General features: G+C 50.3%; 1 protein-coding gene across 9 annotated transcripts in view; it reads left to right on the top strand.

The window, feature by feature from the left end:
• HTR2C (5-hydroxytryptamine receptor 2C) overlaps positions 1-16,927 on the top strand; it is a 443,634-nt gene that overhangs the window by 65,042 nt on the left and 361,665 nt on the right. The gene's annotated exons all lie outside the window — the stretch shown is intronic.

Raw genomic sequence — 16,927 nt, 5'->3', positions numbered from 1 at the left:
CGAGGCTATGGCATTGCCACCCAGTGATGCGCGGGCTGATGGAGTAGTTGAGTGGAGATGGCTGGCCCATAAGAGGTCCAGCTGGGCTTAAGAAGCTATTCTGGGATATCAAAGAGCAGCTACAGAAAATGGCGTGGCTAGCCCTCCGCCTCTCCTTTCTTTCCTGGCTGTTTGTTCTCAGGTGTAGGATGTACCCTGGCTGGTATATGGCCGTGGTGGGTGTGTTTACACAGCACAGAGGATATCTCATGGCACATTGCACCCTTTCTGAAGCAATGCTGGGGTACTGCTCTGAACCTGCTGTGAGACGGGGCGAGGGGTGTTGTATGGGACTGTTGGCCCCGGCTGGGAACTGGCTAGTGGGGTGTTGTCTCAGGAGGGCAGGAGGTCTCTGGGCTGCTGAGGGGAGATGCTAGTTCGGGGTCTAGGTTGGAGCAAGCCTCTCTCTGCATTTCCCTCCTCAGCCGGTGGCACTCCTGCCCTTTCCTGACCTCGCTTACGAGGAGGAGACGTGGCTCAGATCAGCAGTCTGGGTTGGGAAGGAGTCGGCACAAAACCCAGATTGGCTGTCTGGACGGAGGCAGAGTCAGTGACTAGCTAGTGCGAGGACGTTGGCTTTCTGACGGGTGGTGTTTGGGAGCTCAGGAAAGTGTTGGGCTCTCGGTGTCTTTGGGGTACGGGACAGGGTGACCAGGTGTCCCGATCTCATCGGGACAGTCCTGATATACCGGGCTTTGTCTTATATAGGCGCCTATTACCCCCCACCCCCATCCCGATTTTTCACACTGGCTGTCTGGTCACCCTCTTGGGGGAATAGAGGGAGTAAATATGAGAAGAGAGGCAGTAGTGCTGAGCAAGGGGAGTCAGGGTGCCTGGGATATGAGAGACAAGCAGTCTAATCATGCGGGGCATAGCAGGAGAGAGCACACTGCTCATTGATGCGCTAAGAATGGCCTCTTAGCTGGGGCTGGACCCAGGGGTCTAAAAGGAGGGGAAAATTACAAACAGCCCCTAAAACCAGAGCGCTAACCCAATGCTCTGTGTTCGAGGATTCCCTCACGAATGTCACCTTTTGTGAACTAGTCTATGGGCCTGGTCCAGGCTCTTTGCTTAGTTGGGGTTACTTTGGGTGGGGGTGGAGGGGCATGCGGAAGCCTTCCCTTCCCTACCCACTTAGTGCACGAATAAGGCAGGTCTGTGGATAATATGCTGTGCAGAAAACGAACCTCCCAAATCCATGGTCTTTGATAATGGGTGTGATGACTGCTTCAGAACCATTGTCCTAGCCCCTCCCGGAGGGGGGGCTGAATAGACAGAAGTGCATGCCGTCCTGCCCTGGTAGCTGTGAAGTGACTGGTGTGGGCATGGCTGAGGAGTTGGGGTTGCTTGAAGGGTTAGCCTGGCTGTTCGGCCCACCCGCCTCCACTCGCTCACAGTGTGAGTGCTGCCCTGCACAGTCCCAATATCAGCACCGTGCTTGGCGGGAATTCTCCGGTGCCACTCGGAAACCTGAACGGTTCTGGGAGGCCATGTAGAGTCTCTAGAAAGGTACCTGCCCACTGCTCTTGGGTTAATGAAATGAAATCCTGTTTTGGGGAGGGGGAGAACTGGAATGAATCTGGTCAAACAGTCTCTGGTTCTGAGTGAGTTCTGCAAGTCGGGACTGCGTGAGACAGGGCACTCGCTGATATTGTGGATGCAGGCCAGGCAGTCTGAATGGTCCCGGAGGCCATAATCACATTATAGCGCCAGACTGCCCAGGCTGGAGGCCCTTTCCAAAAGCATCGATCAGGCATTGGAGAAAGGTTCAATGCAGCGTTTACTAATCTAGCATAGTGCTTTTCATTGTTATCAATTGATGGCCTGTCCCTTTAACTACAGTAAGCTGTGACAGCTGCTTATATGAATCTTTCTGAGAAAGTTGAAGAAAATATTTCCTGATTCAGACCAGAAGAATCATTCAGGCTCACAAAGCTTATTATGGGCAAATAGGTTGAAATTCCTAAGTGGTTCACACACTCTATATTGACACAACATTTCCCTTGAGTTTCAAGTGATACAAGTTGCTGTGGTCCCAGTTCAGCAAAGCATTTAAGCATGTGCTTTAAGTTATGGTGCTGTTACCATATATAACACTGCTGTAACAGAGAATGGTATGCTGGGCTTTGTTTTTTAATTTAGAAAAATTCCTTCTACGTAAAATATGAACATCTTTAATAGATTGGCTGGTGTAAATCAGGGGATCTCAGGGGAAGTCACTGGAATGATGCTGAGGACCTGGTCCATGGAATTTGCACTCATGATTTTAAATGTTGTGCATAGAATAGACTGGCACTAAATGGAGTCCTATATTTTTGTTTACATCATAAAGGCCAGGTTCTGATCTCACACTGATGCAACTCCATTGACTTCTGTGGAGTTAATCTTGATTTACCCATGTGTAAATGATCAGAATCAGGCCCTAAATGTTCAATGAATGCACAGTCAGAGAAAACTTGAGTGTGTGGGGCTCAACTCTTTTGGTATTGTGTAGTTAGAAAGTTTGCGGTCTTAGGGAATCAAAACCAACAATCCTCCTCCTCCCTGTTGTAGGTCATTGACCTTTTAATTGTTATGATCTCATTTGGCTCAAGTATAAATTCTAGGTCTCACCCCTGCTCCCGGGGTATTGATTTTGATGAGACATTTACGACCAGAGAATTTTAAAATTTTGTATCCAGGACTACTGCGTATGAGGTGGCAACCATGGAGCCAGATTCACTTTTATTGAAATGCCACCAGCCAAATGTTTCCAATTACCTCCCATATGTATGTCATTGAAACGTGGTGAGCATTTTGCCAAGTGCGGGAATCGGCAGTGACTTTTAGCCAGCCGATCCATATACAAGTTTGTTTTTTAAACTAGGATGGACTATGTAAAATGACAAACTCCTTTTTTAATAGTGTTGTATCAGAAAACTTTCCCCTTGTTGATGATTGTCTTGGGAAATAAACAGGCTCATGTATTATTAAAGACCCCAACAGTGTCCAGACACGTATAAAGACAAGGGGTGGGATTTTCAAGTGCACCTAACTGATTTAGGCACATGAAAGCTGTTCAAATCAATGGAACTTGTTGCTGTGAGATACTTGGTGCACTTAAAAATCCAGCCCAAGATCCTTAAGCCAAAGAGCCTGCAACTGAAGGCCCCATTGTTGCCCTGAGAACTGCATGGCAGACCCTGTGCCTGCACGGACTCCCGGTGACTGCTCTTTGGCTGCCCGTGGGCGTTTACACCATTCACTGTGCAGGGTGGGCCCTCACTGGACAAGTACAAACCACGGATGGGGAAGAAAAGGATAAGCAGCATGGTGACTTAGCACACACCGTATTTCACATGTGTTGGGATTTTTGTGTCTTTTTGTATTTTCTTTATATTTATTTGATGAGGAACCAGGGTCCATGGGCCTTTTGGAATAGGTTATTTTAAGGAAGGACCTTGAGGACAATAGGGATGAGTTAGTGGGTCAAGGAAGGGGAGTCCCAGGACTAAGAAGCCACAGGGAAGAAAGTACAATAATGATTAACACAACAATCACAGTGCAACCTTCCTTCCTTTCCAGCCACGACACACTGGCTATTTATTATTTATTTGCAGTAGCATCCACTATGTGCCCGTGACACCTTCAAAATGCTTGAGGACAGTCCTGCTTTCAGGAGGTCACAATCCAAGGATAGACAAGTGAGCAAGGGACAGGAAGCAACCACTGGCAGTTTACATACAAGCCAATGTGATCCACTGAAAGCGGGATGCCATACATGGACTGGCAAGGACTTTGGGTGAAATCATCAGTGGAGCCAGGGTTTCCCCATGTGGACAAGCATGGGGCAGCGTGGGAGAACGAGTGGAGGTGATTATGTGAGAAGTTGGCAGGCCAGGCTGGGAGCAATGGTAGGGTGAGAGATGGTGCTGGGGAGCAGGGCATGAGGGGGAATTTGACAAGGGAGGATTCGGAGGGAGGAGTGGAGTTAAACACATCTTTGAAACGTGTGACAAGAAGCTTTCACTTGATGTGATTTGACCCCCTTCCATTTTGCAGGTGCAATACCTGCTTCCCTGCGGATGGGGAGATGGCTCTCAGCAGGGGCCAGATTGCTGTTTAGTATGGAGGTTGCTAATGAGCGCACCCCACTATTTATTTATTCCATGTATTCTCCCCCTCCCCATGCTTTCCTTTTTAGTCCTCAGCATAGGTAGCGGTCAGCTGTAATGTCCCCGAAGTCTGGGGAGCTGCTGCATTGGCTGTACGAGTTGGCGCCCAGCTCTGCTTTTACAGTAGCAAGAGTGATGCGCTGCTGTGCAGTCTGCAGAGCCTAGCGTGGCCCAGGCCGTTGCTTACAGCCTTTGCCGTCTGCTCCCTCCGATGCATCAGCTGGTGTAAATTGGCGGTGCTCCTCTCGGGCACTGAAGATGCTCCTAACGTCTGTTTGCGCCAGCTGGGGATCTGGCCCTTGGTCCCTGCGGCATGCTGGCATTGATGTAGGAGGCTGGAACAGGTCAGTGTTCATAGCGTTTCAGACAGAACTCTAGAGTAACTCATCTTTCCCTTTCTAACAAAACCCTGTCACGTTAAAGTGACTGGCCGGAGAGGGCTAGATGTGCCCCTGGCTCTTGTGCCGTGCATGGGATGCATTGTGTCTGTGGAATTACAGTCACCCAGGTAACTAGCTGGTGCACGCCCCCCAGACGGTACTAGACTGTGTGTGACAGAGGGACTGCAGAAGGTGCCGCCCGGTCAGTCTGCAGTCTGACATTGGGGCCGATCCTGCCCCTCCTATCCCAACGCCTGGGCACCCTCAAATACAGAGGGTTAATATGGAGGGGCTGGAGATGGCCAGAGATGGGGAACCTGCGGAACGGGTCCTATTGTTCCCCTCCCCCTGAGCTCTCCCAGCCCATTGGGGCTCCCTGTGTGTGATGCTGTACAGCTGGGATTGTGGGGTGGGATTGGTGGGTCTGCTGTTCTGCCCCTTTTCCCCTCCCCCGCCGAGCAGAGGGCAGTAGCAGCAGGGGCTATTGCAGCACACTGATGCAACAGGCTGCCTGTAACAGGGCGGCCAGCTCCTTTAAGGGCCAGGGTGTCTGTTCAGTGACTGGACCCAACTGGGGCAGGCGATCCCGAAAAGGGCCAGGAGAGCTCAGCAGGAGGTGGGCTGCTGGGACTGCCCCTGGAGTGGACAGAGGCACAGAGTGAAAGGCTCTGAGCCCTGCAGCTGGTGCCGGGCAGGGAAATGGCTTTGGTTTGTGAGTCTTTTGTTTGAATTAATAAATTGTGCCTCAGGGGAGAAGGGCCTGAAAGAGACATGGGTGTGGCATTAGCCCTTCCTTGGATGGAGAGACAGGCCAGCAGCCTACATGTGGTGGAGGATGCATGCAGGTAATCGGCCACTGGAACAGAGAGAAACTGAGGCAGCAGAAGGGGTGGGCAGTGGAGGAGAAAAAGCAGTTACTGAAAAGCCTGGGGCAGGCGGGGTTTGTCTGGTGTCCGCCCAACAAGAGCAGACCCAGACACTCCTCCTGCAACTCTGGGAGACACCACAGAAGCAGCCGGAAGCACAGAATGCTGCTCGACAGCAGCGGCAGGAGCAGTTCCTGACGCAAATGGGCTCGTGGGAGTCTAGCTGGTCCTGGAGAGGGTGGCTCAGGAAGGCCTGGCCCTGAGCTGGGGTCGGTGAAGTTGGGCCCAGAAAATGACGCTGAGGCCTTTTCCCACACCTTTGAGTGAGTGGCCGGTGCTGCTGGCTGGGGGAGTTGACGTGGGCCGCCAGGATGGCCTTGAGCAATGAGCAGTCTGGCTCATTCTCTGAGGTAGAAGCTGCCATGTTAGCCCACGGGGGATGGACTCCGGAGGTGTTCCCTCACCAGCTCCACGTCCAGCCGTTCCCACGGGGAGCAGAGCATCCCTGCGTGTACTGGCCCACTGCTTGCTGGACCTTGCACCGGCCAGGAGGGAGCAACAGCTGGTCTGGGGTGAAGGAGGCGAATGACGAGCAGCAGCACTTGGTGCTGGAGGCCGAGAGGATGGCGCTTCGCACTGAAATCCCCCTATGGAGCTGGGCACGGTAGAGAAGGACGAGACACTGGAGACCTGGGGGTGAGGCGCCCACCCGACGAGGGCGAAGACTGTGCCCTGGTGAGGGACTAGACTCTGGAACTTGCCCTAGGGCCAGACTATGTTCTGGTGTGGGAGCTGTCACAGGGTGGGCTGTGGTGTTGAGGGCCAAGGGGCAGCCCGCCCTGTCCCATTATGAGAACCAGCTGGGCGGAAGGCAGGTGGTCCCTATAAAGGCTGAGACAGGGAGCTCAGCTGGAACAGAGGTGCAGGTGGTGGTTTTTTGTTTGAAGTGATGAACGCTGCCTTGGGGGAAAGGCCTGACAGACACTTGGGCTTGGGATTTTTCTCCAGCCTGCCAAATTGTGGTTTCAGGGGGGTGAGTCATCAGTGTAATTCTGTGTTAACGTCTAGAAGATGGTCTTTAAAAAACATACAGAGAGACTGTTTTCCTGTTCAGTTCTATAGGGCTTTTCCATAAGGTCCTGGGGCATGGAAGAGAATTTTGCCCGTTGTGTATTTTCTTTTTTTTTTAAATGGTGGATTTTCTTTCTCAGCTTAAAACAATGACTATATTTACATGACGTACATCTATTCTCTTCTAAGTCTGTCATTATTTGATTGGAAATAACTTCCCACCAAATATCTCTGCCCCGTTATCCTGTACAGAAGATGCCATCCATAAATTCTTGCAGCAGTTTTTACCTCATGTTAAATAAATTATAGCAAACCAGTGTGAGAAACAAAAAACACAGAGGTGACATAGGAGTATCAGAGCGGTACCTTACCATTTGAGAAGCCCTTTGGGATGGCAGTTGTGGTGTGTAGTAATCCTGTGTCTGCCCTGTCGCAGTAACATGACTGGTCAAAAGATGTAGCAAACAGATATATGGGACTGAAATATGTAGGTGCCAAAGCCCTTTGAATGCAGTTTCTGTTGGACCCCATTACGGATGACTCATTTGCTCCCATTCCTAAGGGATAGTTAATTAAAGAGCAGAAAGATATGAGATTTTTTATGTTTTTTTGTTTTGTTTTTTACATCCAATTACATAGCGGATCCCATCAAATCTTGTGGGGTAACATAAAATGATATCATCTTAAATGGTACAAGACGCACTGAATAAGATAAAACTCGAGTCCAGACTGAGGCTAGGAAGCAGCTTCCCAATTGCCATGGGTTTATACACTGAGTGTCCAATAAAAACCAGGAATCATTTCTACCCTGATGCCTACTGCCTTCATCACTTAGTGCTTGGCACATCCACAGTTTCACTTGCCATGCTCTAAATCTCTGTCTAGACAAGCCCCCAGAGCAAGCCGCACTACGGAGCGATGGTTTTGTTTGCGTGGTGCTGGCTGTGTTCAGGACTATCTCATTGGTACGCAAGTCCACAGAGTGTCTGTGCCTTTGAGGAGGACCCTGTCTTGTGTGATTCATCCCCCCTTTTGGCATCTGTGCCAATCTCTCTTGCCCAGTTTTTAAAAGCCCAAGTGTCTCAGGAATGAGTGGAAAGGGGTTTTGAGCGACACTGTGGCCTTGTGTTCGTTCCCTTTCCTTCTCCTTAGGGGGTGACCCCATCGCTGTGTTTCATCTCTTTGCAGTTCAAAATATGGTTTTTTCATTGTATTTTAATCACCTTTTCTCCAGCTGCACAGCAGCTCATGGAGGAGAGTGGTGTTTAGTAACCAGAATGTTCACACTGCTATAATAATAACTAGGCATAATTTACATTGAGCTTTTCCTATGCATAGCTGGGGAGTTGTTGGATCTCAGGTTTACAAGTGCTGGGACCCTGATAATGACACTACTCCTGCTTCAGTGTTTCATATGGTAACAGTTCCTGGTGGGACAGTCCGTTTACACTTGGCAGTCAGCTCCAGTGTCTTGCAGGCAGGGAGTGTAACTTACAGACTGGTCTCATTGCAACTTGCAGGGAAATTTCTTACGTCCTTTTTCATGTGGTCAGCATATTTGCCCTGGTCTGTTTTCCAGGGAGCTGAGACAAAATAGGTCTCAAATAGCTTACAGTGTGGGGGTGTGTTCTAGACACATGGATTGGCCTTGGTTTTATCCCTGTAAAAGCAGAGACTCATGGGGTTTAGATGCCAGATCAGAAGCTCAGAGGGTCTTTGCTTTTTCACTTGGCTCTGTTGAAAAGCTCCTCTCCTCCCCCTGCCCTAGCAGGGCTGTGTAGCAGTTTCCCTCGGCTGCTGGATCAGGGAGTAGCTGGCAGTTCTCTTAACTACAGAACTGGGTCAGGTGTGTTCTCGGGCACTGCTGTGGTGAGCCCGTTACTGTGGGGGAGCCCGGAGTGATCTCAATGGGGAGTGGTGAGTGGCAGGAGGTCCCCAGCGACTCTCGGCCACCAGCTGGCGCATTGTACCTCTTGTTCAGCCAGCGCCTGCGTGGGGCAGTGTCTTCCGAGCCAGGTAGGGAAGAATCTCTGGGACCTGGGAATTGCCTCCAACAAGCAGTAGCAGAATAGGCTCCAGAGCAAGCCCCGTTGTTTAATGAATATGAGGCTACGGACCAAATTCTCTAGTCCTGCAGGCCGCTCTGTGTTTATGCAATGCCAAGTGACTGTAAGCCAGCTGGGAATTCACAGTGGAGACGCTCCTGGTGGCATTACTCACCCACCTGCATGTTGGACAGGCTGGGCGTGGCCCCAATCCTCCACTGGCATAAGGGACCTCGTGCCAGCCGTGTGAATTAGTGCAGGATCCCCCTTACACGGGGGTCAGGGTCCCTGATAGGGAGGGTGCAGAAGTGGAGCCTGCAGGAGGAGAGAATGTAGCTTCTCAACCTCTCTGTCGCTCCTGATTCAGAGTTTAAGGCAGAAGGGACCATTAGATCATCTCATCGGACTTGCTGTGAAACACAGGCCACCAAGTTCCACCCTGTACTGAGCCTGATCATGTCTGTGTTTGACTGAAGCATAAATGCCACCACTTCCCTGGGCAGCTCATGCCTGTGGTTAATCTCCCTCACTAGTCGGTGCGCCTTTATTTCCTGCCTTGTCCTCATGCAGTACAAGTGCTGTCTGATCTCCCCCATCCTCAGCAATTCAGCCTTCAACCCACATCTCTCACGGGGCTGGGAGGCTGCTGGCTGTGTAGCAACACAGCTGGAGCTGTCCTACCAGGGGCTTCCTCTTCCCCGGTCCCTGACCACAGCTGGAGCTGTCCTACCAGGGGCTTCCTCTTCCCCGGTCCCTGACCATAGCTGGAGCTGTCCTACCAGGGGCTTCCTCTTCCCCGGTCCCTGACCACAGCTGGAGCTGTCCTACCAGGGGCTTCCTCTTCTCCCGTCCCTGACCACAGCTGGAGCTGTCCTACCAGGGGCTTCCTCTTCTCCCGTCCCTGACCACAGCTGGAGCTGTCCTACCAGGGGCTTCCTCTTCCCCGGTCCCTGACCACAGCTGGAGCTGTCCTACCAGGGGCTTCCTCTTCCCCGGTCCCTGACCACAGCCGGAGCTGTCCTACCAGGGGCTTCCTCTTCCCCGTCCCTGACCACAGCCGGAGCTGTCCTACCAGGGGCTTCCTCTTCCCCGTCCCTGACCACAGCTGGAGCTGTCCTACCAGGGGCTTCCTCTTCTCCCGTCCCCGACCACAGCTGGAGCTGTCCTACCAGGGGCTTCCTCTTCTCCCGTCCCCGACCACAGCTGGAGCTGTCCTACCAGGGGCTTCTTCTTCCCCGGTCCCTGACCACAGCTGGAGCTGTCCTACCAGGGGCTTCCTCTTCTCCCATCCCCGACCACAGCTGGAGCTGTCCTACCAGGGGCTTCCTCTTCTCCCGTCCCTGACCACAGCTGGAGCTGTCCTACCAGGGGCTTCTTCTTCCCTGGTCCCTGACCACAGCTGGAGCTGTCCTACCAGGGGCTTCCTCTTCCCCGGTCCCTGACCACAGCTGGAGCTGTCCTACCAGGGGCTTCCTCTTCTCCCGTCCCTGACCACAGCTGGAGCTGTCCTACCAGGGGCTTCCTCTTCTCCCGTCCCTGACCACAGCTGGAGCTGTCCTATCAGGGGCTTCCTCTTCTCCCGTCCCCGACCACAGCTGGAGCTGTCCTACCAGGGGCTTCCTCTTCCCTGGTCCCCGACCACAGCTGGAGCTGTCCTACCAGCATCCTTCCTCCCCCCATCCCGCAACCACAGCTGGAGCTGTTCTGCTGGGGCTTCCTCCTTCCTTCCACCCTGACTACAGCTGGAGCTGTCCTACCAGGGACTGCCTCCTTCCCCTTCCCCCCCCCCCGTCCAACCACAGCTGGAGCTTCCTACCAAGGACTTCCACTGCCTCCCCCAACCCCACCCCACAGCATCCCCTAGCAATGCCTTGGGTGCAGGGAGGGAGATGGGAACTACACAGAAAAGAAAGCACAGCCAGAACATGTTACCCTGCCCAGGTCAGGTCCAGGGAAGTGGAGGGGGTGGTGTACATCCCCTTGGCCCACTCTCTCTCCACCCCATCCCCTGGCACACCCCCCCACCCTGTGTAGATGCCAGGGGCGGGTGTGTGTGTGTGTAATTACACCCCCATATGTGAGGAGAGTGCGAGATCAGCATGTGGTCCCCTGCCTCACATGGTGTCTAGCTTCTGCCCAGATGTGGCGATGTGCTCACCACAGGGTTTTTGGTTAACAATGGTGATGTGTTAAGGTCCTGTTTTAAACCCACAGCCTTTACACTCTGATATGTTTCTGAAGTAACCCCTATCCCAGCACTGTGCCCTGGGGGGTCTGTGTGCCCTGCTGGGTGATGGGCAGTATTACTTTATCCCAAGCAGTGGAAGTGGTTTCAAGGAGAGGCCAGAGAAGCTGAGACATGCTAGACTCTGGAACTGAAAGTCTGAATGTGATGGTCACCATCTTGGCTGGCTCACTGGGGATTGAGGCAGGAGCCTCCAGAGCAAAACACGTGAATCTCTCCGCCTTGAGCTCACGAGGCTCAGCTCTCTAGCCTGGGTGGTAACAGACCCATGTTCTCTGAACTGGGCACAGAGGAGCCCTGTAATAAACACTGACTGGTGGGTTGTTACAGAAACACTTTAAAGTCTGTGCTGGTTTTTCCCCAGACTTCTCTGGATGCTGCTTTCCTCTCTGCTGTTTGTGTCCCTCCCTGAAGGGCAGGGATAGCGGGTTATGATGAGAGCATCGGCTGGGGAGGTGGGTTCAGAAAGACTGAATTGAAATGAAAAACTATATTGCCTTGTTGGTATTTCTCATCACAATCATTTGTTTGGGTAGGGCCAGTCCTGTCCTATAGCTAATGCACTCACTGCAACGTGCCTGTAAAGTCTCATTGTTCTGTGCCTCTGAATCACTTCTGCACTCTCTGTGATTGAGTTTCTCTCAATCATATTGGTCACTGTACATAGATCTTAATAGCTCTCCGCTTTGCCACATCTGTGTATGCCCATCTAATTGGTTCTGTGTGGCTGTGGGGTTGCTGGTGCAGATTGAAAAATCAATACTTTTTTGACATAGAGACAAGAATTCGTTGAACCACACCTCAGAATGCAAATCAGCTGCTCTACCAGAAGCCAGTCTACTGTTTCTAATGTCATCCCACGGATGACTTCAGAAAAATGGATTTTAAATTCATGCATCATTTCCACAGGACTTAACTCATTAGAGTTTGGCCCAAACCAGAGCTACCCTCCCCTGGATTCTGGGGAAAGTTTAGAAGTGGATTCAAACGCCATTTCTTATGCTTATCTCCGTATAAACAAATGGCATACCGTTGGCGTGCTGACCACAATGAGCAGTAGAGTAAATTCACTCCACACTCCCATGGAGTCCCCTGATGCCTACGGAAACGTGCCCTGCAGTCTGCCCTGAAGGCCGCAAACACCAGATTTAGTTGGGAGCCCTCTGCTGAGAGCAGTTTTCTGCTGGTGCCCATGAGCACTTGCTATCTCCCTGCTCCAGCGGGGGCATATTGAGCTTAGCAGACAGATTCAGCCATCGGCCATGCCAATGGAACGTCATTGACCTAAATGAGCCAAGTGCTGCCTTTGGTTTTAGGTGGGGGCCTCCCACTGAAATGAGTGGGAACTTGTCAGGCCACAACTGCAACTTAGCACTCACCTGCCATGATGGCTTGGGAGCCACTATTGAGTGTCTGCTGATTACACTCCTCTTAATTGTCTCAGTGTTCCCTCGTGTGGCCCCTTTCCCTCCCAGATTTGCTTGCAGTATATTTATATTGTAAGCTCGTTGAGACAGGGGCAGTTTTCTCATTATGTCTGTACGGTGCCAAGCAACCTGGCTATGTCTACACACTTGCTGCGGCAGCAAGTCTCCTAGCCCAGGTCAACAGACTTGGGGTTGCGGGGTTGGCGCGAGTGCTCTGAAAGTAGCTGTGTGGGCCGCTGTGGGCTGTGTGGCTCCTGCTCTCCAGCCTGAGTTACAACAGCAAAGTGCTGTCTACACAGCTATTTTCTGAGCATGAGCACAAGCCCTGCAAGCCCAAGTCTATCAACCCGGACTGAGATACTCGCTCTCATGGGCTGTGTGGATGAACCCTATGGGGCTGTAATCTCTGATTAGGGCCTCTAAGAGCTACTGTAATAAAATAACAGCATCTGGCCCTTGATCAATGCCAAGGAACAGAGAGTGTGTGAGTGTGGGGAATTCACCGTGAAATGTTCATATAATCCTCTAGCGAATGGAAGATCAGGGAGAGCCAAACCTGATGGGTAGCTTTTCAAGAAGGAATAGGAGGAGGATGGAACCTGAATTTCAAATGAAAAGAAATGGCAGTAAAGAAGGTATGGTGAAGTCAGATAAATCTAGAATTGTGTTTCAATGGATAAGGCAGCTGCTAAAGGAAAGAGACATGTAGGGGCATTTGAATGCCAGAAACCACATGCAGTAGCATTTGTAAAATCTGCTCAAGACCATAAGAAAAATGATGAAAGAGGAACTCAGGAAGAGCAATGTCAAACTTATAAGAAAAAAACATAAGAAAAAGCTCTCAAAAGCTTGGAAGCATTAAGGGGAAAATGAAGAAACAAGAACATTTCTGTAGCACTGAACAAAAACTAGAATGAAGAAATTGACAGGGAGAAACTAAGGCTAACAATGGGAATATTTTATGTAGTGATATGTTTTAGTATGGCACATGGCCTCTTCCCTTAACAGTACAAAGTCTCTTCTTGTATCCCTGTTGTTTGGACAGCAGTGTAGCAAGTATCAAGTAGTATGTAGAAAATAGCTTCGGAACTGAATGTGTGAATTGCAAGGTGGTGCTGTGCCATGTTGCAAATCTGGATAGCAGAAACATTTCTAGAAAGGAAGTGAAATTCAAAGAAGCATCTTTGTGCATTGTGACTTCAGAATGATGTTAGGTTAGTAACATGGGTTCCCGTTTGTTAAATACTAGTTTTCAATAAATAGACAGCATAGAATTATAGAGTCACAGAAGATTAGGGTTGGACGAGCCCTCAGGAGGTCATCTAGTCCAGCCCCAATTAAATTATCCCAGCCAGGGCTTTGTCAAGCTGGGCCTTAGAAACCTCTAAGGAAGGAGATTTCACCAACTCCTTAGGTAAACCATTCCAGTGCTTCACCACCCTCCTACTGAAATAGTGTTTCCTAATATCCAACCTAGACCTCCCCCACTGCAACTTGAGACCATTACTCCTTGTTCTGTCATCTGCCACCACTGAGAACAGCCGAGCTCCATCCTCTTTGGAACCCCCCTTGAGGTAGTTGAAAGCAGCTATCAAATCCCCCCTCATTCTTCTCTTCTGCAGACAAAATAAGCCCAGTTCTCTCAGCCTCTCCTCATACGTCATGTGCCCCAACCCTCTGATCATTTTTGTTGCCCTCCGCTGGACTCTCTCCAATTTGTCCACATCCTTTCTGTAGTGGGGGGGCCCCAAAACTGGACACAGTACTCCAGATGTGGCCTCACCAGTGTCGAATAGAGGGGAATAATCACTTCCCTCGATCTGCTGGCAATGCCCCTACTTATACAGCCCAAAATGCCGTTAGCCTTCTTGGCAACAAGGGCACACTGTTGACTCATATCCAGCTTCTCGTCCACTGTAACCCCTAGGTCCTTTTCCGCAGAACTTCTGCCTAGCCACTCAGTCCCTAGTCTGTAGCCGTGCATGGGATTCTTCCTTCCTAAGTGCAGGACTCTGCACTTGTCCTTGTTGAACGTCATCATCTTTCTTTTGGCCCAATCCTCGAATTTGTCTAGGTCACTCTGGACCCTATCCCTACCCTCCAGCTTATCTACCTCTCCCCCCAGCTTAGTGTCATCTGCGAACTTACTGAAGGTGCAATTCACCCCATCATCCAGATCATTCATGAAGATGTTGAACAAAACCAGCCCCAAGACCGACCCTTGGGGCACTCTGCTTGATACCGACTGCCAGCTAGACACTGAGCCGTTGATCACTACCCGTTGAGCCCGACGATCTAGCCAGCTTTCTATCCACCTTATAGTCCATTCATCCAGCCCATACTTCTTTAACTTGCTGGCAAGAATACTGTGGGAGACCATATCAAAAGCTTTGCTAAAGTCAAGAGATATCACATCCACGGCTTTCCCCATATCCACAGGCAGGCAGGTCAGTTCTCAAATAAGTACAGTAGATGCATAAAGGGAGAAATTCACCCCGTGCAGAGGGACCCAACTGTGATTGGGAGTGTACCCTGCCCAGGCTCTGAAATAGTTAATGTGGGGCTGAGAGGCCAGGAAGGCTACATGCTGCACCTGGAAGGTGGGCCAGGCTTCATTCAAGATGAGTCACAACTGGGAGAGGAGCTGGGTGATGAGTTTAAACAGAGGACGTTTGGAGCAGAAGGAGGCTTCAGGGAGAAACTTTACCCTCACTCTGTGGGATTAGAGTGGTGAGATGGGGGAGAGTTCGCTCTGGGATCCTGTCCTTATTAGAGACATCTGGCAGGAGGCCAGGAGAGACGTAGCAGACTCTGGTGGGAAACCCTGACCAAAGGAACTGGACCTCCAAGGAGAGACCCCTGGCAGGCGTTCAGCTGGGGACCAGAGCAGGGGGAAGTTCAAAGGGGGATAAGGTCAAGCCCCAGAAGGGGAACAGTGGGTTTACGTCTCTGTTTTATGGCTTGGGAGTTTGTCAGGGGATCCCAGAGGAGAGTCCTGAGAGAAGGATGAACCTAGCTAGGTTGTGGAGGAGTTGGGTTTGTCTTGCGTGCCCCCAAGTTTCACCTCACTTAAAAACTACATGCTTACAAAATCAGACCTAAAAATATAAGTGTCACTGCATGCTATTATTGAAAAATTGTAACTTTCTCATTTTTACCATATAATTATAAAATAAGTCAATTGAAATATAAATCTTGTACTTCCATTTCACTGTATAGTATATAGAGCAGTGTAAACAAGTCATTGTCCATATTACGTTTTAGTTTGTACTGACTTTGCTAATGCTTTTTCTGTAGCCTAGTGTAAATCTAGGCAAATATCTAGAGGAGTTGATGTACCCCCTGGCAGAGCTCTGTGTACCCCCAGAGGTACATGTACCCCTGGTTGAGAACCACTGCCCTAGTCCATCTCCTGGCAATTTGTGAGTGCTACATCGCTTTGCTAGTGCTTTGTCCACTTGCCATTTAAATAGGGAGATTATTTCACCATTTCCCTTGGGAGACTTACCTTGAGATCAGGGTGACTTTCCTGGTATTCAGCCTGACTCTTCCTTTTATTAATTGTATTCCATTTCTTCCACCTCTTTTGTGTCCTAAATCTCTCTCCATCCTCTCTACGTACACTCTTCAAACATTGCTAAGTCTGCCCCGAGAGATGCTTAGCCCATATCGATGTGCTTTGCGTTCTTCCTCCAGAAGAACTAATCTCTCCAGGCGTGTGATGTTGATTGTTGCTTAAAACAGACAGTGAACAGCGTTCAGATGTAAAGCATGCTAGAGACTCGGCCCTTTGACAAAGAGCAAGAAGGGACAGGTGGTGAGTCATGGCTACTGTCCTTCATTGGCTAAGGGTTACGCATGTCGTGTTACTTTTGTTATCCTGTCTGACCTACTTCACCTCTTGCTTGTGTGTCCCGTTTACTAATGATGTCTTGTCTGTAAGATTGATAGCTCTTTGGGGTTGGGATTGTCTGACACATGGCACAATGGGGGCCTGCTTGTGTGTATGGCACTAGCCCTTGGCTGGTCTGTAGGGCCTGCCGCAATTGAAATATTTAATCACAAAGAAAATGCTTAAGTGCTGTAGTGGGGAGCAGAGGTGCTAAAGCTCATACGTATGCTGAGAGCATTATCTGAGCTACAGAGAGAGGAGAGAGACAAGCAAGATAAGTGAGGTGTTTGTGGACAAAACCGGGCCTGAGACGCTTCCTCAGGGGGTGGACGAATCAAACATAGATACATAGAAGAACACAACCAGAGGGAGTTTGATTTGAGGGGCCAGGGAAGTGGTTTGTATTCAAACTAGCTGGGGGAGAAATGAGCCAAGTGCCAAAGTGTTGGATTTAATAGTTTGACATTCTGAAAAATGCGAGTGACAAATGAAATGAAAGGAGAAATGTTGGTTTCTTGGGGCACCCGAGGTAAAGGTCTGTCAGACGCCACAATGCTAGAAACGGACTAAGGATTAGTAGCTGTCACAATTAAAAATTCCAAATTGGAGAGGGTTAGTGTACAGATGAATATGAAAACCTCACAAGCTAAATTACACTTTACAGTTACACACAGGATCATGAAACTCTCCAGCTCATGGTTTTACATGGCCACCCATCCCTGTAGTATCTGAGCACCTTCCCAATTAATTTCAAATGAGCCCTTCAGTGCTAAAGCAAAAGTGTCTTTATGGTGCTCTGCACACAACG

Source organism: Natator depressus, chromosome 9, assembly GCF_965152275.1.
Source record: "Natator depressus isolate rNatDep1 chromosome 9, rNatDep2.hap1, whole genome shotgun sequence".
Classification (NCBI taxonomy): domain Eukaryota; kingdom Metazoa; phylum Chordata; order Testudines; family Cheloniidae; genus Natator; species Natator depressus.
Note: the sequence above shows the minus strand (reverse complement) of the source record. Positions and strands in the feature narration are given on the sequence as shown.